This window comes from Pelodiscus sinensis, chromosome 13 (assembly GCF_049634645.1).
Source record: "Pelodiscus sinensis isolate JC-2024 chromosome 13, ASM4963464v1, whole genome shotgun sequence".
NCBI lineage: Eukaryota > Metazoa > Chordata > Testudines > Trionychidae > Pelodiscus > Pelodiscus sinensis.
The window spans coordinates 10,323,336-10,340,671 of NC_134723.1; the positions used below are offsets into that span (position 1 = coordinate 10,323,336).

General features: G+C 43.3%; 1 long non-coding RNA gene across 1 annotated transcript in view; it reads left to right on the forward strand.

Moving 5' to 3' along the window:
• The window catches only part of LOC142831205 (uncharacterized), a 112,673-nt gene that overhangs the window by 39,527 nt on the left and 55,810 nt on the right, over positions 1 to 17,336 (forward strand). The gene's annotated exons all lie outside the window — the stretch shown is intronic.

Genomic DNA, 17,336 nt, shown 5'->3' on the forward strand with positions numbered 1-17,336 from the left:
GTTTCAGTGATGAACCTATTGGAATTCTGAATTTCATAAGGGGAACACTGGTAATTATTCATCCTGTTGTTCATGTCTCCCAAGAAGTGAATCCCACAGCTGTTAGTCCACAAGTCTCAGGGCATGAAAAATAACCTCAAAGTTGATGCTTTCATGCTTTCCACCTGTCCCAGGAAATGAATTGGAAATGCATTGCTTCTTTTTTTGGGGGGTCTCCTGAGGAGAGAAGTGTGTCCACTGACCCAAGCAGACACTCCCACTTCATGTATTTTTAGTGACAGATAATTAATGATTTTTTTTCTTCACCCTATTCTACTTTTTCAAGAAAATATTATAAAAAGTATCAAGGAAAAAAATAAATAGAGTTCTGAAAAATGTATTTCTTTAACAAAAGAAATACCCAAGGAAATACACAGCCCAATGAACTTCATTAGTAGAAGAGTTAGTTTGAAATTGTCCAGTTTTCAGATGACACATGATATATCTCCCTCAAAACAAACAGACTCTTGGGGCGATTTTCCCACAGCTCTGCATAAGAGTTACTGTTAACATTCTTGTTTTATTAAGTGCAGAAAAGAGAATGGGTCAATTGATCTGGTCTCTAGGTGCTCAAATTCACGTTTGCTTTATCAATAACAGTATTCTAGTACTACATTTGACTTGCTAGCCCTGCAGAGCCAACACAGCTGAGAGAGGGTTAGAAGGTTCTTTTTAGCTTGTTAACTAAATTCCAAAACAGAATTTTTATCTTGAAGTGTATAGAGATAGACACTTTAGTTGCGTTTTAACCTATACCACAAACTTCAGTTGTGCCATTGTTAACAAGTGATAAAGCATTAAAGATACCCGAAATACCCCAGCTTGACTTTCAATTTCCAAAATAAGTTTACAACACTATATATAAACACCAATAATTTTACCTGTAAAATAGTTTTGGATTCTTTCCCCCTCCCCCTTTCTAACTGGAGGAATTAGGCCTTACATTTTCAAGCTTTTCTCTATAAGGGTGCAATCATGGACACTCAACAAAGAGAGCACGTATACATAAATGCTCATATTATCACATGATTCCAAAGCTGAAGCTTGAAGAAAACAAGCCAACAGAAGAAATTGTCCATTTGAAGAACTAAATATCCACTAAGTCTCAACTTCAAGTGAGCTTTTATGCGCTGGGAACTGGTTTCAGAATCCCATGACTCCAACCCTTGCTTGTTAGCTTTAGGCAATAAGTTTACTCTACATACCTATGCATTTCCTCTTCCCTTTCCCTCTTTCCTTAATTTGTGATCTATCTATCTATCTATCTATCTATCTATCTATCTATCTATCTATCTATCTATCTATCTATCTATCTATCTATCTATCTATCTATCTATCTAGTACCATCCTACTCACAATTAAAACACACCTTACTTTTTCTGGCTAAGATAGAGTAGGGGCTACTAACAAAAAAACCCTCAAAATCAGACAATCCGGAATCAGAACAAACCAACCAACCAGTGTTTAGCAGTTTCCCACTCTTCAGTGAGGAGTTGCACTGCTGACTTCTTTGCAATACTGGATTCTGATATATGATGGTGCTGTGTAAAGGTACAAACAGCAGCACTTACAAGCCCTTCTCTTTTGACCTAAAATGGAGTTCAGCAGCTATTGTCAAGCAGGATGGCTTTTACTGGTTCTAGAGAAAACTCTGCTAAGATTTTGTGTCAAGGTAAGTATATTCCAGATTGTGCTCTCAGAGGTCATGTATGTCTCCAATGCATTGTTAACCTATGTTTAACCTCAATACTCTTTCTTCCCCCGCCCCAATCCTCTGATCTGGGTTTGGGGATACTCAAAGCCTGGCTGGTTTTCTTGGCTTAGCTCTGTTTTAACCTGTGCACTTTGGAGCAAGGGTGCTGGCTCAGTGACGTAAATGCTAATTGTTCTCCAAAGCTCTTCCCCCAGTTGCCCCAATGAACAGATGAGTTCTTCCACAATTGACTGGGAAAGAATCCCAGATCACCTCTGTACAGAGATCCATTGGATATGCTGCTGTCACACACAGGTGCATATAGAATAGAGAGGACACAATAACACAAGTAGGACTTAACTGTGGGATCATTTATCGGCTATGCAAACCTAAAGTTAGATGAGGTGTGGATCACCTGGGTTAAGTGAGCAGGAAGATGTATACTACGAGGTGATTATATGGAGAAGGAATGGTGAAGTCAACGTGGTTGTGTACCCCTGCAGATGAGTTTTCCTTCCTGTGAATCCTTCCTTTATAACTCAACAAGAGGTATTGATATAACACAGCTGTACCCCTGGGGTTTTCATATGTCTCTGTGGTGGCTTACTCCATTATGGGGATACATATAGAGAAAAATGAACTATTGTGATGAATAAAATTAAAATGAAATTGCAAAAGTAATGAGGCTATGTAGAAGTTCTTTCAGATTGAAGCTGAAGGTATGTTTGCTTTCTTAATAGAATGGGCCTGCACAGCCCCTCCACAATGTGTAGAAGATGTGTGTCATTTTAGTCCAGACTCTAATACAGTTCTTTTGCAGCTCCCTAACTGTGTTCTGGGACATATTAAAAATACTCTAAAAGCCCAGAAGTCAAACATCTCCTGGCTAGGAGTTGTTCAGAATTTGGATTCTTTCCCAGAGGAAGGAATCCTTGATGCTCTATCTGTCTTGGGGTATGCACAATGTGCAAATATTTGTTGCCAATATATAAAGAAGCATTTAGCCTCCCATTTAGCTTGGTATGGAGGGTTTTGCAATATGCTCATCTTCACATAATGTGAAAATGACTATGGAGGAGGGAGGGGGTCTGCACAGCAGTCTAAGTACTGCTGCAACATGGACCTCCTAATGGTGGCCTTGTACAGGGGCACAGTGATCACTTTGTTCACTACTGGGTTTGAAACCGCTAGATGCCCAGATCCATGACCACTTTGCAGCCTGAATAGGAAGAGGTTCTTCTGCCACTTCTACCTCTGTGTTCCTTCTCAGGGCTGGATGCTGAGAAGGAACACATAGGTTAGAACTGGCAGAATAACTTCTTTCTGTGGTGCCCTTGCTGTGACCCACCTGCACTGACAGGGTCCTGGAACAGAGAGCAGGCCCAAAGTGGCAGAGCTATTCCATGTATGGATGCTGTTAGAGACAGCTCATGCACCAGAAAAATGTTTTTTATTTGCTACAGTGGTTGCTGAAATACTGGAAGGCAAGTTCTCTGATGTGCCCATTGAAATAGATGCCATTAGTTGTGCAGGAAGCTCCAGTCAGATGTACCATGTATAAAACCAGAACTGGCATTTAAAACCTTGTTGAACAATACAATGATACTGTATTTTTTAACTAGGAAGATTGCTCACCCAGCCTGCTCAGCCAGGATGTTCATCCAGTCAGTTTACCATTTATGAGACATTGTTGTTAGCATTGCATTAGCTTACAGATTGTTTTAATATGACTTGGAGCAGTAGGGTGTATAATTGTTTGAATGTTTCTTTCCACTGGCTGCACAGCACTGCTTCTTCCTGCACCTGAGAAAGCTTTTTCCTCCACCTGAACACTTAACAAGCAAATTTCCAGTCACTCAGAGACAAATGCAAACAATTTAGAACAGATCTCATTCCTGTGATTAGGGCTTAGAATGAAACTCTTTGCCAAATAGAGCCAAGACAGCAAAGACTTGTAAGATTTTTCCCTTTACAGTGTCTCCCCCATTTCAGTCTGCCTCATTAACCCTGCCCCCCCCCCCACATGGTCTGTCTGCTTAACAGTGCTCAGGTACATTCTCTTTATTGTACTACTGCAGTGGAAATAAACTCATTCAGCCCCATACCCGGGTGTCCTGTGGTGAAGTCCATTGCCATCAACATAAAAGGACCAATACAAAATGAAATACTGAAGTGGTATTCAGGAAATTCAAATTGCTGGCTGATTTGTGATAGCAGTGATATTGCAGTACCAGGATGAGAGCTGACTGAGCCCTGTACAATACCTAGTCACACTCAGAAAAGTCAAGGGCAGTGTGAGACTTAACTCTAAATTTCCTGGCATTTGTTCCATGTGCTAACTCTTTTATTTTTTCACAAGGAGAGCAAAGGAAATGTGATGTTTCTGAATGGTATCGGTATTGATCTGTCAACACAAGTACAGATGCTGCAGTGCCTTGGGTAAAGCCGGACTTAATATTTTAAATCCCAAAAGGAGCCTTCATGCGGATCCCAGCAGCAAAGGATAGTTACTGTCCTTACATTCTAGCTCAAGGGCATAACCATATCTTGTTTCCCATTTCTGGGTGCTAAAATACTTTTAAAAACCCTGGGAAATAGTAAGGTTCATATAACGCTGAAGAGTTGAAGACTCTTGTCAGATGTCAGAATTAACTGGCAGCCTTGGGGATGGGTACAGGCCTTGAGGCTGGCTTTATAGACTCAGCAAAAGTCTAAAGGGTGGTAAAATAGCAACACTATTACACAGAAAGGGGAAATTACAGCCCCCAGTTGGGGTAGCAGGTATGAAACCTTCAAAAGAATGTAAACATTCAAATACAGTTTTGTAAAAATTAATTGTATGATTCTCTAACTTGTGATGATGCAACTCAGCATGTACTATGTATGCAGAGGGTATGATATGGTCATGGAGAGTGGAGCATGTGCAAATTACATCAGTGTGGGGATGACGTAAAGCCTACTTGACATTTGGAAACTATCTTCTTCGGGACATTGCTTATACTGTCAGACAGAATGCAGGGTAAATAGATCCCTCATAGCAGCAGTCATAATTTCACTGACTCTACTGATTCTTGGGCAAGAGTTACATTTGATTCCTCAATTGTCCCAAACATGTCATTTAATATATTATATTCTGGATAACTTTGAACTAATGGAATATTTATATGATAAGAGTGGATGCTGTAATTAGCAGTCATAATAATTATGCAAACATTTCATTTAATATTTAACTACAAATGATGATTATGTCTCACAGTACACTTGGGAGGGAAGGAGGTATTATGATATCCATTTTAGGGAGGTGGTAGATGAACATGCAGAAAATTCAAGTTATTTGATCAAAGGTCCCAAAGGTCTTACAGTCTTTACTTCATGCATACAACACCCGCATTGGCATCACAGTGAATCAATGCCATTGTCAGTGAAATCCTGGGCCAGAACGAATGAAGAGTCCATGGCTGACTATATGGAAAAAAGAAAATTATAATGAGTTAAAAGAAAGTGTTTATCAATGTTACTATTCTCCTCTGATCGAGAACTGGGAAGACACTGTAGCAGATTTGAAGGAACAGTGGGTAGTTGTCACCCTTGAATTATCTAACCATTGATAATGTAACTGCATACCGTATGGGTACTTCTCATGCATCTCACTGGGTATAACTGTTACCCTATGGGTCAACTATATACTTTCTAATGAATTGAGAGGTGGTCACATGTGGAAACTTGTCATAAGGTTATTTAGATAACTAAATTCACGTCTTATTTTGTGTCATTTTTTAAAAAAAGATATACTACTTCTTCAGTATAAACAATGTTCCCTACATTTTCTCTGAGTACAGGGGATAATGAAAACACAGAAATAAAAGATACCAAATAAACAACTGGTAATACAGTAGCACATAAAGACTTCAACTGAAATGGGAGCTCCATTGTGCTAGGCAATGTATACATGCAGTAAGAGGCAGTCTCTACATGAGACAACTTAGTTACAGTCTAAACCCGTGGTCCCCAACACGGTGCCCGCGGGCGCCATGGCGCTCACGGGGGCATTTCAATGCGCCCGCCAGGTGCTCGGGGCTGGCCTGGCCCCAGGCACATGGCGCACGGGCGCTTGCGGGGAGAGCGCGCTTGGTGGGGGTAGCGCCGGGTGCGCGGCACTCGGCAGGAGGCGGCGGGGGGGAGCGCCGGCCCCAGGCGCGCGGCACTCGGCAGGGGGGAGGGGGAGCGCCGGCTCCGGGCGCTCGGCACTCGGCGGGGGGGAGGGGGAGCGCCGGCTCCGGGCGCGCGGCCCTTGGAGGGGGCCCTGCCCCCGGGCACGCAGCTATGGGGGGGCCCCGCCCCCGGGCACGCGGCTAGGTGGGGCCCCGCCCCCGGGCGCGTGGATGGGGGGGAGGCGCCCCCGGGCCCCGCCCCCTGGCGCCGGCGGGCAAACGGCCACGCCCCCTGGCGCCCAACAACCTAAAAAGGTTGGGGACCACTGGTCTAAACAAAGGCTGTGTGTGGAAACAGGGGTGAAGGGACAGGGTCTAAGGTGAACAGCAGGTCAGCGCTAGACCTAAGAATAGAGGACAGGCTTCTGGACTGCCAATCTGGTGTTTTAATCACTGACCATACTATTTTCCTGGTTACAGAATACAAAGTTGGAAAGTTTTAAAACACAAACACTGTATAACTGAGCATTTGTACATGCCTGAAAGCATGTGGGATCCAATGTGACTTTATATTGGATGTGCAACTGCCTTACACTGATAAACCTTCCAGAAGAGATTTATTTTACCTTTGCTTCTTCGGGATTGTATTGTTGAGGCCAGGGAATGGATATCAGAGGTCTGAAAATGATTTATTGAAAAACATAGACCTCAGCAACTGAGCTAGACAGCAGAACTGGGCAAACAGCTACACTTTTATTAGAGTAACATAAAATAAGAGGTGTACAATGCTTTGGAGTCCTTCAAAGGTCTCTTCATCAGTTATCGCCTTCATCCTATCAAAAGGAGCTCTGAGATTTCCAAAGCATGTGTACCAACCACATTTCCCATCCTTCCCCCCGCAAAGCTAATAAAAGTATCTTTATTGCTAAAGTATTGGTGTCTCTGTGGAAAATTTTCTGCTAGGAACCTCCATAATGGAGCTGGATCTAAAAAGATAAACAGCGCACAAAGAGAGCTATTTGTTCCTGCATCCTAGTGGATATGATTTGGGTGCTGCAAGAGGTAACTCAGAACTTCAGGAAGATCCTTGCATCAAAAAACAAAAAAAATCATTATTCAGTCTTTTGCACAATGTGAGTAATTAGTAAGAACTCAAAACTGTTCAGAGATGTATAAGTTGCATCAAAAGGGTGTGGGGTCTTGATTTTCAAGAAGCTTTAACTTGATGTGAAACCAGTGGAGGAATAGTATCCAAGGGGTAGCTGTGTTAGTCTGAATCTGCATAAACCACAAGGAGTCCTGTGGCACCTTATAGACTAACAGATTTATTGGAGCATAAGCTTTCGTGGGCAAAGACCCACTTTGTCAGACCCATTCCATTGCTTCACCACCCTCATAGTGAAATGGGTTTTCCTAATATCCAACCTAGACCTTCTCCACTGCAACCTGAGACCATTACTCCTTGTTCTGCCATCTGTCACTATTGAGAACAGCCTCTCTCATCCTCTTTGGAACCTCCCTTCAGGTAATTAAAGGCTGCTATCAAATCTCCCCTCACTCTTCTCTTCTGCAGACTAAATAAGCCCAAGTCCCTCAGCCTCTCCTCATAGGTCATGTGCTCCAGCCCCCTAATCATTTGGTTGCCCTCCACTGGACCCTCTTCCATGTGTCAACATCTTTTCTGTAGTGGGAGGCCCAGAACTGGATGCAATATTCCAGATGTGGCCTCACCAGTGCCGAATAAAGTGGAATAATTACGTCTCTAGATCTACTGGAAATGATTCTCCTAATATGCCATTAGCCTTCTTGGCTACAAGGGCACACTATTGACTCATATCTAGCTTCTCAGCCACTAATCCCCAGATCCTTTTCTGCCAAACTGCTGCTTAGCCAGTCAGTCCCCAGCCTGTAACAGCACTTGCAATTCTTCCATCTGAACTGCAGGACTCTGTACTTGTCCTTGCTGAACCTCATCAGATTTCTTTTGGCCCAATCTTCCAATTTCTCTAGGTCACTCTGGACCCTATCCCTGCCATCCATCATATCTATCTCTCCCTCTAGCTTAGTGTCATCTGTGAACTTGCTGAAGGTGTAATCCATCCCCTCATCCAGGTCATTAATGAAGATGTTGAACAAAACCAGTCCTAGAACAAATCCTTGGGGCACTCTGCTAGAAACCGACTGCCAACCTGACACTGAGCCGTTGATCACTACCCATTGGGCCCGGCAGTCTAGCCAGCTTTCTATCCATCTTAAAGTCCATTTATCCAATCCATACTCCCTTAACTTGCTGGGAGACCATATCAACAACCTTGCTAAAGTCAAGGTATATCACATCCACTGACTTTCCCATATCCACAGAGCCAGTTACCTCTTCATAGAATTATGTGGGAAACCATATCAAAAGCTCTTCCAGCTTTCTAATAGCTTAACTTAGATCAGCAATGGAATGAACAGTGGCTAGTAATTTTGTTTTCTGTGCACACATCAACTTGAATGAATACATTTATGAAGCATTACGATGCCTTGGTGTTGGATGCAGAGTAGGAATGTAACTCAACAAAGAGTTAAAAAATGTAATACCTATTCTACCACTCTATTGTAATCACTTTGTCATTGCAGATCATAGGGCGAGGTTTTTTAACTTTAACCACATTGAAATATTAGCAAAAACCACTTATAGATTACTAACTGCTTCCATTTCTTTCTGCATGAAAATATAGTACATCTAAAAATAAAGTGCAATTGGTATAGGTCGCTTTGCCTTTTTATATATGTATACATACAGCGAAATGTGAATCTCGGTCTGACTGGGGAATGAGAGAGCTACAGAAAATGGAGAAGCAGAATGATAGGTTGTGTGTTGTAAAATAAAGAGAGAATTTTGGCACTTCATATGGGTATGAAGCAGCACTGGTGTGGGGCTGTGTATAAAGTATGCAGGGAGAAGAAAGAAAGAAAACAAAAACAGAGAGAAGAGCCAGTTGTGAACAGCAATGCTTGAGTTTGTTTATTGAAAATATTGCTATAGAAGATTTAAAATATATCCTAATTAAAAATATTCTTAAACAAGAACCAATAACACCTTAGTAAATGTGTTTTTCCCCTGTCCTTTCAGTTATGATTGGGGAGACAAGCAATTATCATAGCTGCTCAGGACATTAGCTATTACAGGTTTCTTGGAACTTTATTTTCATGCTAGGAAAAATGTCAACAAAAGCACCTGCAATTTGTGTTGCTCATAATAAGAGATAAATATAAAGTATCTCAGTTACCTCTTAGCAGCAAGCTCATTGTTGCTTTCTGGCTGCCAGTGTTTGTTCTTAACTTGCAAATGTAAAGAAAAATCATATTCACTATTAATTGCATTCTCTTGCTTTTAGGACTGAAGTAATATGCTAACGTATAATCATCTGAGGTAGCTGGATTGTGAATTATTAATCCAATTAGAAGAGAATGCTCTGTTAAAATATTATCTGAGATTTTTTATTATTATTTTAATTGTCTGTTAGTGTTTATAGGAAAAAGAAATGAAAAATTCAGTGATAGGTTATTTGCACTGTAATTAATACAATAATTATTTTTACAGATGGCAGGACAACCAATAGCAAACATATAAGTCTCAACTTCATGTTTTTTAATTTCTGCTTACCTCACCCCTAGTCCAGGAGCCTGATTCACTGCTGTGTTTTGACCTCATTATAACCTCATCCTCATAGACTCATAGACTTTAAGGTCAGAAGGGACCATTATGATCATCTAGTCTGACCCCCTGCACAGTGCAGGCCACAAAATCTCACCCACCACTCCTAGAATAATCCTCTCACCTATATCTCAGATATTGAAGCCTTCAAATACTTTGAAGACCCCAAGATGCAGAGAATCCTCCAGCTGTGATCTGTGCCCCATGCTATAGAGCAGTGGTCCCCAACCTTTTGAGGTTGTCGGGCTCCAGGGGGCGTGGCCGTTCGCCCGCCAGGCGCCAGGGGGCGGGGACACTTGCACGCCCGGGGGCGGCCCCCCCCAGCCGCGCGCCTGGGGGCGGGGCCCCACCTAGCCGTGCGCCCGAGGGCAGGGCCCCCCCATAGCTGCGCGCCCGGGGGCAGGGCCCCATCCAAGGGCCGCGCGCCCGGGGCCGGCGCTCTCCGTCCCCCCCCGCCGAGTGCCGCGCACCCAGGGCCGGCGCTCCCCCCCCCCACAGAGTGCCGCGCGCCCGGGGCCGGCGCTCCCCCCCTCCTGCCGAGTGCCGCGCGCCCGGGGCCGGCGCTCCCCCCCTCCCGCCGAGTGCCGCGCGCCCGGGGCCAGCGCTCCCCCGCTCCCGCCGAGTGCCGCACGCCCGGGGCCGGCTCTCCCCCCCTCCCACCGAGTGCCGTGCGCCCGGGGCCGGGGCTGGCGCTCCCCCCCTCCCGCAGAGTGCCGCACGCCCGGGGCCGGGGCCAGCGCTCCCCCCCTCCCGCCGAGTGCCGCGCGCCCGGGGCCAGTGCTCCCCCCGCCGCGTGCCCGGGGCCGGCGCTCCCCCCTGCCGCGCGCCCGGGGCCGGCGCTCCCCCCCGCCGCGCGCCCGGGGCCGGCGCTCCCCCCCCTCCCCCTCCCGCCGAGTGCCGCGTGCCCGGCGCTCCCCCGCCAAGCGCACTCCCCCCGCAAGCGCCCGTGCGCCATGTGCCCGGGGCCAGGCCAGCCCCGAGCACCTGGCGGGCGCATTGAAATGCCCAGTGTTGGGGACCACGGCTATAGAGGAAGGCGAAAAACCTCCAGGGCCTCTGCCAATCTATCCTGGAGGAAAATTCCTTCCCAACCCCAAATATGGCGATCAGCTAAACCCTAAGCATGTGGGCAAGACTCACCAGCCAGACACCCAGAAAGTTCTCTGTAGTAACTCCTATCATCCCTCCATTGACCTATTTCCCACTGATAATCAATGGTCAATTAGTTACCAAGATCATGTTATCTCATCAAACCATCCCCTTCATAAACCCATCTAGTTTAATCTTGAAACCAGATAGATCTTTTGCCCCCACTACTTCCCTTGGAAGGCCGTTCCAAAACCTCACTCCTCTAATGGTTAGAAACCTTCATCTAATCTCAAGTCTAAATTTCCTACTAACCAGCTTATATCCATTTGTTCTTGTGTCCACATTGGTATTAAACTTAAATAATTCCTCTCCCTCCCTGGTATTTATCCCTCTAATATATTTAAAAAGTGCAATCATGTCCCCCCTCAGCCTTCTTTTGGTTAAAGTAAACAAGCCAAGATCCTTGAGTCTCCTTTCATAAGACAGTGATAGAAATGTAGCCGTGTTAGTCTGGGGTAACTGAAGCAAAATGCAGGTCAATGTAGCACTTTAAAGACTAACAAGATGGTTTATTAGATGATGAGCTTTCGTGGGCCAGACCCACTTCCTCAGATCAAAAAAAGATTTTGATCTGAGGAAGTGGGTCTGGCCCACGAAAGCTCATCATCTAATAAATCGTCTTGTTAGTCTTTAAAGTGCTACATTGTCCTGCATTTTGCTTCATAAGACAGGTTTTCCATTCCTCGGGTCATCCTAGTGGCCCTTCTTTGTACCTGTTCCAGTTTGAATTCATTCTTCTTAAACATGGGAGACCAGAACTGCACACAGTATTCCAAATGGGGTCTCATCAATGCCTTGTATAATGGCACTAACACCTCCTTATCCCTACTGGAAATACCTCGCCTAATACATACCAAGATAATATTAGCCTTTTTCACGGCCATGTCACAATGTTGGCTCATAGTCATTCTATAATCAACCAGGACTCCGAGGTCCTTCTCCTCCTCCGTTACTTCCAACTGATGTGTTCCTAGCTTATAACTAAAATTCTTGTTATTTTTCCCTAAATGCATAACCTTACACTTCTCACTATTAAATTTCATCCTATTGCTATCACTCCAATTTACAAGATCATCCAGATCTTCCTGTATGATATCCCGATCCTTTTCTGAATTGGCAATAGCTCTCAACTTTGTGTCATCCGCAAATTTTATTAGGACACTTCCACTTTTGGTGCCAAGATCAGCAATAAAAAGATTAAATAAAATTGGCCCCAAAACTGATCCCGGAGGAACTCCGCTATTAACCTTCCTCCAACCTGTCAGTTCACCTTTCAATATGACCCGCTGTAGTCTTCCCTTTAACCAGTTGCCTATCCACCTCTCAACTTTCATATTAATCCCTATCTTTTCCAATTTAACCAATAATTCCCCATGTGGTACTGTATCAAATGCCTTACTAAAGTCAAGGTAGATTAGATCCACTGCATTTCTTTTATCTAAAAAATCTGTTACTTTCTCAAAAAAGGAAATCAGGTTGGTTTGGCATGATCTACCTTTTGTAAAACCATGTTGTAATTTGTCCCAATTGCCATTAGCCTCAATTTCTCTAACTACTTTCTCCTTCAAAATTTTTTCCAGGATCTTACATACTACAGATGTCAAATTAACAGGCCTATAGTTACCCGGGTCGCTTTTTTTCCCTTTCTTAAAAATCGGAACTATATTAGCAATTCTCCAGTCAAATGGTACAACCTCTGAGTTTAGAGATTTATTAAACATTTTTGCTAATGGACTTGCAAGATCATGTGCCAGTTCCTTTAATATTCTTGGATGAAGATTATCTGGGCCCCCCGATTTACTCCCATTAAGCTGTTCAAGTTTGGCTTTTACCTCAGATATGGTAATATCTACCTCCTTATCTTTAGTCCCATTTGTTAACTTACCATTATCCCTAAGCTCTTCATTAGCCTCATTAAAAACTGAAGCAAAGTATTTGTTCAAATATTGGGCCATTCCTAGATTATCCTTAACCTCCACTCCATCCTTAGTAATTAGCAGTCCTACTTCTTCTTTTTTTGTTTTTTTCCTATTTATATGGCTATAAAACCTTTTAATATTGGTTTTAATTCCCTTTGCAAGGTCCAACTCTACTTGACTTTTAGCCTTTCTCACTTTATCCCTACATGCTCTAACCTCAATAAGGTAGCTTTCTTTACTGATCCTTCCCATTTTCCACTCCTTATATGCTTTCTGCTTTTTCTTAATCACCTCTCTGAGATGCTTGCTCATCCAGCTTGGTCTAACACACCTGCCTATACATTTTTTCCCTTTTCTAGGGATACAGGCTTCTGACAGCTTCTGCAACTTTAACTTAAAATAATTCCAGGCCTCCTCCACTTTAAGATCCATAATTTATTGAGTCCAATCAACTTCCCTAACTAATTTCCTTAATTTACTAAAGTTAGCCCTTTTGAAATCAAAAACCCTAGTCTCAGATTTATTTTTGTTTATCCTTCCATTTAATTTAAACTGAATTAGCTCATGATCACTCAAGCCAAGGTTGTCTCCTACAACCATTTCATCTATGAGGTCCTCGCTACTCACCAAAACCAAATCTAAAATAGCATCCCCCCTTGTTGGTTCAGCAACTACTTGATGAAGGAATTCATCAGCTATCACATCTAGGAAAATCTGAGCCCTATTATTATTACTAGCACTTGTTCTCCAGTCTATATCTGGAAAGTTGAAATCTCCCATGATTACACAGTTTCCATGAGTATTTACTTCATTAAAAACATTAAAGAGATCTCTATCCATATCCAAATTGGATCCTGGTGGTCTATAACACACCCCAAGCACCACCCCCGGGGAGGATCTGATAGTTTTCTTTCCCAATGTGATTTTTGCCCAAACGGACTCTGTCTTCTCCATTCCATCACTTTTTATTTCTTTACAATATACCTCATCTTTGATATACAATGCGACTCCACCACCTTTACCCTTATTTCTGTCTTTCCTAAACAGCACATACCCTTCAATACCTGTACTCCAGTCATGCCTAGTATTCCACCATATTTCTGTTATTCCTATAATATCTGGTTTCACTTCCTGGACCAATAGCTCTAGTTCCTCCTTTTTGTTACCTAGGCTCCTTGCATTGGTGTACAAACATCTTAATTTTTGCTGTTTGGCCTCATTCACATTCTTTACCCAATTTGGCACAGACGTTATACCTCCAATATGACCTATTAGACTAGTATCCACCCCACCCTTCCTCATGTTTTATCTACTTTCTCTCCAAAATCCTATTAGTCCGGTGAACACAAAAAGAAACCAAATCACCCTTTCCACAGCAAAAACAAACTCCAAACAAGTCCCACAATCCAAACTCCCTTAACAAACTCCCACTCAAACTCCCCTGTTTACAGCTCTGTTTGCTTGGTTCCTGTGCCGCTGCAGCTATCTGTGCCACTGCTTGACTAGAAGGCGACCTTTATAGGACCCCAATCAGTGAAGCCCCGCCCCCTAATCAGGGCTCAGCTTCTCTCCCAGCACACTGCCCCTCCAACAGAACTCCCACTCAAACTCCCCTATTTACAGCTCTGTTTGCTTGGCTCCTGTGCCGCTGCAGCTATCCTCTGCACTGGCTCAGCTGTCTTGATGATGGGTAGGGAATCAAGACACTACCCATTCTCCATCCCTTTTGCTTCCTCCTTGAGAACTCGAGTGGGAGGTGGAGGTGCACAATACTGTTCCCTGACCTGCAGCGAATGTGATGGGAGGCTGAATAGAAGGCAAGGGGGACATATTTTTTTCCCACTTCCACTCTTGCTCATCAACAAAAGTCTTGGCCACAACAAAAACCTAAATTGGAGTGTAGTTGCTAACTATTTTATTGGGCCTGCTCCTGCAACTTCTCTGGGCATAATGCAAATTCCACTGAAGTTGAAAAGAATCTTGTCCCTCACATTAGTAGGCTTTGTAGCACTTCTTTTGTTGTTCTACGCCTGTTACCGTGGTTGAGACCCAGCAATTTAGAGAGTGCAAGGATGGAGGAATTAGTAGAAGTTATGAAGAACAAAGGCTGCAATATTTAGATTATTTAAAAAAATGCAATTTCACTGGGTTTTTTCTTCTATTTTTTTAATAAAGAATAACTGAAAAAAATTAATATGAAATCTTTTTGAGTGATTGTTGCATAAACCAAACAAGAATTGTAGCATTGCTCCTGGCTGAATGCCTGTCACTCAGATACATGGTCTTGTATGAACCCACTCATGCATCACCCTTTTTAATTCGGGCAGGAGAACAAAGGAGCCTAAGTAGGTGAATGTCTGAGAGACATCTATGCTAAAACAATGAGATAGTGTTCCCCACTCTTACTTTGTGATTGGAACCCTCATTGGCAGAGGATTTTGCTTGACCCTTTTGTTTTAATTTAATAAAATAAAACAAATATCTTATTTTAAAATCTATTTAAAATAGGCACAGGAAAAGGAGTGATTTTAAAAGATCATCTTTAAGCAATTAGCTGGAGATTTAAGATAAGCGTTCATTACCATTAATGTTATATCTTCAGCTGCTAGAGGCGGGACACTAATGAATAAGAAGTCTTTGCACTGTTGTGGGATAGCAGTGGCAGGACACAATAAAGCGATATTAACAGCTTTAGCTCAACAGATGTTAACCAAATTAAAATCCAGAAAAATATCCAAAAGGCCAAAAGAAGTGTTCAGGTTATTTCCAGCCTGCCTGGACTTGCTAGGCATCTCCTACATTGGCAGCTGGAATGAAGACAAAGGTAGGAGATGATGTGAAGGCTGAGGACACCCATGCTATGGTTGGGGAGTACTCCCAGTGGCCAGCTACCCAGCGGAGCAGTGTACAGCAGAGAATCCAGTTGGGAGTTCCTTCGGACAGCAGGAAAAGCACCTTCTAGTGGGGCAAGTGGACTTCTGAGTGTGCAGAGGCTGTTATTTTAAGGACTTGGGTTCTTCCTTAGTCCATGGGTGTATTGTATTTTGAGAGGAACCTCGGGTGGGACTGGGCCTTGGAATCAAACCCTGATTTCCTACCATTTGGCCTCAGATGACGCCTGTGATATTGGGGGGCCAAATTTTAGGCATCACACTTAAATACTTTAAAAATGCTGTTTTGCCAGAGGTCACCGTGTATAAAATGGGGTGATATTAACCTGCCTCACAGGAATGTTGTTAGGAAAGATTCTGAGGCAGACACCATGGTAAAGGGATGCCGTGGGCTGAAGATAAAACTGGGAGGATTTATTTTGCTTTTGGTTTATAACATTAGGTTTTATTGGGATTTATTTGGGTGACTAGTCCCAATTGCAGTGAATGTTAAGGTTTTAGCAATTCCTTTATTCATTAATGTTGTGAAGGCACCCAACAGTGCTCATGTTATTTGTTAAGAAAAGCATCCCCCTTGTGCTTGCAGCTTTCAAAATGTGAAGAAGGGTTGGTCCCTATGCCGAAGAGCTGAGTCGTCTACCAACAGAAACAGGATGTTGGTTTTATTATTTATGTCATAGATGCTTCAGTGTTAGGTCAATTGACCTATAGTGCAATGCAAAAATACTGCCTGGAAGGGCCAGATTAGGGGTTGGATCCTACTGCCATGAAAATCAGTGAGCGTGAGAGAAGCTTTGGGCCCCTGAAGGCTAAAAGAAGGGTCTCATAGACTCATAGACTTTAAGGTCAGAAGGGACCATTATGATCATCTAGTCTGACCCCCTGCACAGTGCAGGCCACAAAATCTCACCCACCCCTCCTAGAATAATCCAGGTCTCAGGTCTCTTTCTCCACATACAGAAACATGGCTGTTGTGTAGCCTTTCATGGAACACTGTGTTAGACTAAGCATAATCCAGTTTAACTCCCCTACTGTTAACAGGTATGCTAGTTACACTGTTGACATTGATCTTCTCTATGCTTAGCACTATTTGCAGCTTTGCACACTTGATAACCCTGTTACCTCTGTCTCTACATACATATAAACTCCTTGACAGAGCCATATGCTTGGGTGAGATAAGGTATCACAATTTGACACATAAGATAAAATATTTGAAAAATATATTGGATTCCCCCCTCCACAAATTGCTTTATTTTAAAGGTTTTGCTTAAAAAGCAGCTATTGCATTCCAAAGATGCCCTTTCTACATATTAAGCTAATGCCCACAGTATTTGAGTGGCATCCAACTGTGTAAGGATGGAGAACAATAACAATTCCTTTATCTCTTTCTCAGATTATAAGAGAAAGAGATTGATTAGTTTATATGTACAGGCAGTCCCCGGGTTACGTACAAGATAGGGACTGTAGGTTTGTTCTTAAGTTGAATTTGTATGTAAGTCGGAAATGGTACATATTGTAGGGGAAACTCTAGCCAAACATTTCTCCAGAGCTCAGTTTTATTCTCCCACACCTCACTTCCCTCAGTCCTTTATTCTCAAGCTGAGGTGTCTGCTGATAAAAGCCGCTCCGTGTCTCCCTGGTCTGCTGCGGGGGGGGCGCTAGCTTCGCGTCTCCCTGGTCTTCTGGGGGGAAGCAGCTAGTGCGGGGTTGCCTCACCCCGTTTGTAAGTAGGGATCCGATGTAAGTCGGATCCATGTAACCCGGGGACTGCCTGTATTTGTGTCTTTTTCA